This window comes from Canis lupus, chromosome 18 (assembly GCF_048164855.1).
Source record: "Canis lupus baileyi chromosome 18, mCanLup2.hap1, whole genome shotgun sequence".
Taxonomy (NCBI): Eukaryota; Metazoa; Chordata; class Mammalia; order Carnivora; family Canidae; genus Canis; species Canis lupus.
This window is the reverse complement of record NC_132855.1, coordinates 33,716,954-33,725,381: the sequence shown is the minus strand read 5'-3', so window position 1 is coordinate 33,725,381 and position 8,428 is coordinate 33,716,954.

Here is an 8,428-nt window from a genome sequence, read left to right as displayed (position 1 = left end):
GATTTAAAAATATTCTTTATATCATCATTTAGGTTAAGAGCTATTCCAAATTTTTACAATTTAATACTTATGCTTTAGCATTTAGTGTGAAGAATTTTACAACTGATCATATTATGTTTCAAATGACATAAAAGGTTATTATAAGCAGAAACCCTACTAAGTTATTGGCTGGGATATTTGAACATAAAATTTCTATTTTCTAAGAAAGAAATTGTTAGAATTCTTTTGGGCTGAACATTTTTGACTCAGATTTCAGTCTAGACATGTTTAAAAACAATGCATACCAATTATAAACTAATAGAAACAAATTTTAGTATACATTGCTTACTGCATATTCACACAAAATGTCAATAGATTTGACTGTTTAATGCTTGTTGAGAGAGTAAATAACAGTTCATTTAATTCTAGAGGTTATTAAAAGGCACAATTATTCAAAATCTAAGGTACACTTCAAGTCAAATTATATACCTTTTATATGCATCAAATACATTTTATATAATTCCATCTCTTTATCTTTTCAAGTTATAATAGCTAATGGTTATATGATATATAAAAGGTGTTTTGTTTTGTTTTTTTACCTGGAAAAATTGTTTGGGGAGAATTACAAACAGATCTTGCCACCTGGGATAGAGGCAGTGTTTTGTTTTTCAGATAAATACCTTATTCTAAGAAGGATCACTTTGTAAGGGGTGTTTAGTAAGAGCTATTGCTTCCTCATTGTTCTTGGGGAGTCATTGTACAGTGAAATAGCCCAAAGCAGATACATCACTCCAGGAGACAAGTGTTAAATCAGTTCATGGACAACCCATATCCTGAAATGATCTCTTTTCTTCTGGGAAAGAATCTTGGCCACGTATTTCTCCCACAGTCTGGAAGAACAGGACTGAATTTGGAATGGAGCAGCACACCGTGAGGACATTAATGTTACATTTTATCTTCACATTCTACCTAGGTCTCTGTCTACCGCTTTGGAGTTTTACTAAAATATGCTATGTATTTCTTAGTTTTCATAATTCATATATTCACCAAAATTAATTGTGCATGGCCTGGATGTTGGCTCTCCTGCTGTCCTCTGACTCCTACATCTGTGTGGTCCCTGGAACCCCAATCTTAGCACTTGTTCAGAACTTCCTTCCAGAGGAATGCAGAGGCATCAAGCCTGTACATCAAGCCAAAGACTTTTCTTAATAATCTCATCTTTTTTGCAACGAGCAAAAAGAAAGGACCTATACTGCACATTTTATAACGAAATAACTGGGAATTTCTTATTTGTCCTTTTGGATTTTCCATCCATCCTGCACCTCTTCTAGACTTTTCCTTGGGAAAGCAAGCAAGTTCCTTGGCCTATAATAAAAGGCTTCCTGCTAAATGTCTGAAATCCAGGGAGAACAGGCCTATGGAGGCTCAATTTGAACCCTAAAGCAGGCTTACTAATCATCTCCTCCACTAAGAATAATGAGAAGCTATCCCTTCAAGGAGTCTTCCTACCAACAACTAAGAGAATAGAATGTTCTCACCACATGTGAGTAGGAATTGCCTCCCTCTGAGAAAATAACCATAATGGGTGATGAAGGGAGAAAAACAAGGAAAATAGTGACATGTAGAAATGGTTCTTTTGTATCTGGAAGGTGGTCAGTCTTTTGTGCAGTCGTGGGGAATAGGAGTTCTGCAGCCCTTCCCCAGGTAAACAAAGACAGGCCTTTGTCTTAGTCTGCTTGAGCTGCCAGAACAAAATACCACAGGCTGGGTGGTTTAAAAAACAAACATTTGTTTTTAACAATTCTGAAAGCTGAGAAGTCCAAGAGCAAGGAACCAGAAGATCCTGATTCTGGTGAAAGCCCTCTTCCTGGTTTGTGGATGGCTGCTCTCTTCTTGCTGTACCCTCACGGGGCAAAGAGAGCAAACACTCTGGTGTTTCCGATTCAAGAGTATTAAACTCATCGTAAAGGCCCTGCCTTCTTGACCTCATTGAGATCTAATTACTTCCAAAGGCCCCACCTCTGAAAACCAGCACACTAGGGGCTAGGATTTTGGCATATAAAATGGGAATACTTTAGTCTATAACAGGTTTTAACCCCAATTATCCCTCACTGCCCTCCACAGAAAGTCTCCATAGACCAGGAAGGACCAAAGGAGGAAGTGGAGAGATGAAGATTCCTCAGGCAGTCAGTCAACTGTTTCTCCACAGATTGCTCAGATAGGATAAGAGGCTCAAGATAATTTATGAGAAATAAGCTGTTTCCTTCAGAAAACCATATTTTGCAAGATTGAATATTCAGCACATATTGTAGGATTTTTTTCAGCTTTTTTGTTTTTTGCTCTTCACACATTTTAAAAATTAACATTGTAATGAATTAATTATTTGGATAATTCCGTGGCCTGGCATGTGATACATTTTCAATATTGTAAATTTAAGATCAATTCAAACTGAGTTTATGAGAACAAGATGATTTTCATCTTGTGTTTAAGCAATTTTTTTAAAATAAAGCCTTAATTTTGAGGGATCCTGGGTGGCTCAGTTGAGCATCTGCCTTTGGCTCAGGTCCTAATGCCAGGGCTGAAACTCCACTGCTCCCTACACAGCAAGGAGTCTGCTTCTCTCTCTTCTGCTGCCCCGCCCCTCCCCACACACACACATGTATGCATGTACACACTCTCTTTCTCTTGCTCTGCTCTCTCTTTCTCAAATAAATAATCTTTAAAAAGGAACCAGGGTAAAAAAAAATTAAATAAAACCTTAACTAAAAAAAGAAAGCAGATTTACAATGTAGAAAATAAATATAAGCAATGTCAGAAGAATGTGTATTTAAAAAAAAAAGAAAGCAAGAGAGAGACAAACCAAGAAACAGACTCATAACTATAGAGAACAGACTGATGGTTCTCAGAGGTGGGGGAGGATGGGCGAAGTAGGTGAGGGAGATTAAGAGTACACATATTATGATGAGCACTGAGTAATGCATAGAATTGTTGTGTATTGTATACCTGCTACTAACAACACTGAAAGTTAACTATACTGGAATTATTTTTTTTTAAAGATTTTATTTATTTATTCATGAGAGACACACACACACACACAGAGGCAGAGACACAGGGAGAGGGAGAAGCAGGCTCCTGATGTGGGACTCGATCCCTGGACCCTGGGATCATGACCTGAGCCAAAGGCAGATGCTCAACCTCTGAGCCACCCAGGTGCCCCTATACTGGAATTAAAACAAAACTTTTAAAAAGAGGGGAAAAAAGAATATACATTTTAAAAACCACCCATAACCTTGTCATACAAAGATGACTCAGTTTAACAAAATTTTGATGCAAACTTTCTTCTTTGGAAGGAGTGGAGACAGGGCACAGAATTTCAAAACAGAAAATAAATCTATTTTCTGGAGGGCTAATTGTAGTGGCAGCATGAGGAATCAAGTTAGAAACCCATAAGAAAATGATGACTAAAGAAAAAAGAGAGAAGAAAAAGGTCACTGGATTGCTTCTTCCTTACCTAAAATTCTCTGGCTAGAGTTCTTTCTGACTTTCTCAGGTAAGGGACAGAACCAGGTTCTAAGAGGCCTAAAGTTTGTATAATCTGGACCCTATTTATAAAAAAAGAATACAAATTTATGCATACAAAACCAGATACAAAATGAATATTTTTTAGAAAGAGAAAAATCACAATATCTTACATATTTAAAAAGCTGGCAAAACCCATAAATATCACAAAATGCAAATAAAATGCATATTTTTATTAATAACTTCGATAATACTTTTTCCTAAATTTTTAGCTGCGTGCTCTGAGTGCCTCCTCACCTGAAATAATGTTATGACATTTTTATGACAATCTTCTAGAATAGTTGATAGAAAATTTTTATTACTAATAATAATTTCAAAAAATTCATTTAGATTCACAGATTGTCACTAGTGCTTTGAAGTAAAGTTTTGCAGTAGTTGTGTCTTTCATTTGTGAGCTATAGAGTTTGGACACATTTTCACAGGCTAGTGTTTGAGTAGGTATATTTTAAGACCATTTTTTTCCTCCATTTCTCTTCTAGTGTCAGATGCTGTTGGACATGTTTATAGAGTAATATGCCTCTGACTCAGGTGCTAACATCCTTGTGACATGACACTCATTGGTATGATAGATCACAGAAAGTCATTTCTAGACAGAGGCAACCAAAAATGATGCTACTATCCATGTGAGAGACTGAGCCATGTTAACTAGGTGCTATTTTAAACACAATTGCAATGTGTCCCAATTAATTTGCTTTTAGACTAATCTCAAAACTTTCTTCCTTTTTTTCTTCAAAAATTTATTCCTTTTATTTTAGAGAGAGAAAGAGAGAGAGAATGTGTGGGGGTGGGGCAGAGGGAGAGGGAGAAGCAGACTCCCCGCTGAGCAGGGAGCCCTGAAACCCTGGAACCTTGACCTGAGCCAAAACCAAGAGTCAGACACTCAACCAACTGAATCACTCAGGCACCCTTCTAACTTTCTTCAATCATTCCAACCCCACTTACCTTGAAGAAAGTAGAAAGAATACAAAGTGAAGAGAGAACAGTCTTAACTGCTTTCATATAAAATACTTGACTTTTGCAAGTATTACAAAAGCATGTGCTGATTCCCATTGCTATAGGTCCTTTGTGAGGCCCTGGAAGTACATGACCAGTCATAGTAAGAAGCCCTGAAGCTGTGGATTCTTCAACAGCTTCCTGGTAAATCCAACTCTGACTAGAGAGTTGTGCTTTGCTTTACCAAAAGCTAGTCTCCTAAAATTTCTCTCACCCGATGTTGGTAACTCCTTATAGACATAGACATAGAGCCATGTGGCACAAAGCATCCATAGTTCCATAGAACATTTGCTCAGTTAAGTAGACTTCTTTTAATACCAAAGGTTATTTCAGGATTTCAGAGTATTGGACTAATAAGTTTAAGAATGAGTTTAAATTATGATTATATGTTTATATTTTATGATGGCAAACAATAATAATAATAGTTAACTCATCTATTGTAATGTTTTCCTCTGTTTATACAGTAGTTTTAACTTTTCAATATACATTTCCATAAAGGTCCATGGCTATTAACTAGATTCACTGTCACCAGTAAAAATTTAGATAATACATGTAAATATGGATTAGTAAAAAGATCTGGCATCTCACTTATTTACATAGAACAAAACCTGCATTTACCTACAGTACAATAATTTAATGTGTAAGCAGATGCAGCAGGATCTACAATCTCTCCCCTCATGTAAATATGTGCCATTCTGTATATACAAACTACCTCTACAACAAAATGGAGATTAGATAAATGGGATTAAAAACCATAGTACATGACTTAATGTTTAAAATATGTCATTTGAGCAATTTCAAGTATTATATTGAGACTTAAAATTTAGCAATCTCTTTTATTAAATCACAGATTTAGTTGTCTTATAAACCAGTTACTAATGCAGTTTAAAATAATATTCACATATTAGTTATGAAAGAAGAACAGTACAATAATTCATTGTAAAAATATCTGTATTTTGAGGATGGATTATCACCAAAAAAAGATTTTTTAGAGATAATAAAATGTTTATTTTTATCTTTCTGTTAGTTTTCCAGAAGTTACTATAATTAGAAATTTTTGACAAATAAAATATGCAGGAAAACTAAAAATGAGAATACTTATAAATGAAGACAAAAAATAAGCATTCTGATTTTTGCTTAAGTGACAATTTAATCTGAATAGATCAATAATGTGCCCCTTAACTAGGAAAAAAACCAGAATATCACTTGAACTGGGGGAGCAATAAATCAGCTGTGCCATACTGCTTGTTGAATAAGATAAATGTTCTGAACTGACATCATATGACACCAACAGTCTGTTTTTTATTTTTTTTTCAGTCTGTTTTTTATAATCAAATAGTAGACATGATTGTGTATGGATGATTTCCTGCAGAAAAATAAATTTGAGAAAATATTTCATAAAAGCCAGTCTTGGTATTCACAGCTGATGCCTTTTTAAAGCAAAAAAGCCCCCCCCCTTTTTTTAATATAGCAAAGAAAATGCTATAACCTCATGTCATTCAACTAACAAACTTAAACTAGAGTCTTACAAATTTATTTAAAATTAAAATTAAACTTGAAAATAAGCAATACACTTCTGACCAAAGGAGTTTTGAATTGACCTACTACTTATCTTGACTCATAGTTTCATTGAGCTTTTTTTGTTGTAATTTTTATAAAGATAAATCCCACAAATGACCAAAGATCACTTACTATGCCCATAATATTAAACCCGGTTATTTTAAAATTTAACTATTATGATCTCCTGATATATGTATTGTGTTTTCTTTGAGACAAGGATCTTAATCTGTGTCTATAATTAGTGAATCAAGCTCAGATTCTGTGAAACCTCTGAAATTATATCCAACATGTTTTGTGAGGTGTGATATTTTTAAAGAAAGGTAGTTCATAGTTCTTATTGGATTCTTAAAATAGTCTGTGACCTACAAAGTCTTCATACCTAATTGACATCATTATCAGCTGTAATGTAAGAAAGTGAAAAACTAGAATCAAGAAAGTCATTGGAGTGTTTGTATCCAACTGAATTTTCATATTTATAAGTTAATTTCATGTAAGCTATTCTTTATTTCATTCTAGAGTCCCCTCTTTCTTCCTAGCAAACCAGTCATGCATCCCAGAAAACACTCAAATGAAGAAGTATACAGGATCATTCTCTCAGTATTTTTGAAAATTACTAAAACCTAAGACTATATATTATTTTTCAGTTTTATATAATTGTGTAACAAAACCGAAATTTCTGTTCAAATTAAATAAAAAGGAGTTCCAAAGTGATTCACTCATTTTGTCATACTTAATATAATAGGCTACTTAAAAAATAAGAAATAAACACTACTTTTTCTTTTTGTGCTGTATCATTTGCTAAAGAAGAACCTACATAAATAGTGTACCTTATTCTAAGTTAACATTCCATCACTCCTTTACAGAGTTACTAAGAAGCCATTATAATTTGCTTTTCATATTCTTTTAATCACATTAAGTGTTGGTGTCCATTTATATTTAACTTGTTAAAATGGCCAACTGAAAAACAACCAACAGATACAGGCAAGATTTCATCTTTGAAGATATTATTTTTAGAAAATCATTTTAGAAACAACGTGCTGTGTTGCATTTTAATTTCCCTAGTTGTCTTCAATTAGGGAACTGCCATTCACTATTATTTTGTTTTTTGTTTTGTTTTGCTCTATTTGTTATTCCTAAGTGTGTAAAACACCTTTGTCATTTCCCCCTTTAGGACTATATTTGTCTTCCAATCAGTTTGGTGTAGGGGTTGTAATATATATAATGTATATAGGGAGTTGTAATAAATATGTAATATATATTTGTAATATATATTTATGTGAATATAAATATGCATATATAATTTTATAAGTTTTTTCTTAAGAAAATAAAAATATCTATTTTATTGATATCTCCACTTAAAGAAGTTAGAATAGCCAGAATTTGAGAGAAAGTAGACAAAACCCTTTTGTTTATGATCAACAGAATAGTATACTGGGTCTGCCAGGTTCTTCTGTGCTAATAATAGTATCTTTAGATGGCTTTATTCATCAGTCATTCATTTTCTGAATTAATTCATTTGGGATAAAAAATTACAGCTTTCAAAAAACTTATCAATCTCAAGTGGCTCCTTCATACCAGATTTCCAGTGTGCTCAGACCACCATCTGTAATGGTGTATTTATTTATTTTTTTTTTAAAGATTTCTTTATTCATTCATGATGAGACACACACACACATACAGAGGACACAGGCAGAGGGAGAAGCAGGCTCCCTGCAGGGATACCCGATGTGGGACTCGATTCCGGGTCCCCAGGATCAGGCCCTGGGCCAAAGGCAGGTGCTAAACCGGTGAGCCACCAGGGCTGCCTGTAATGGTGTATTTAAAGGTATGGTAACAGATTAAAAAGCAAAACTTAATAGCTGAATTAGAGTTCCTATTATAATTGTATTTACAAATAATGCAACAAGTTCATCTTCTGTCAAATAAATATATAATGATTCATAGTTACAAATATAGAATTAAGTTTGACTTTCTAATTGAGAAACTCTTTAAAGCATAAAGATAAAAGGAAGTCACTTATGTAACAAGAACAGGCAATGGATATAAACAGATGAATTACAGAAGAGAAAACTTAAGGGGTTAATACATATATCTAAAAAGACTCAACCACATTTACACTAAAAATAGAAATAAAAATTAAAAGCCATTTCATTATCAATTAGAAAACATCTTTAGAAGGAACACAAAATGCTGATAGATGTACAGTAAACACAGATACAATCGTATTCTCCTAAAGCAATGTAAACTTGTATATTTTCTCCGAAAACAATGTCAATATAGATCATGAACTTAAAAATCATTATGTACTTTGATATAC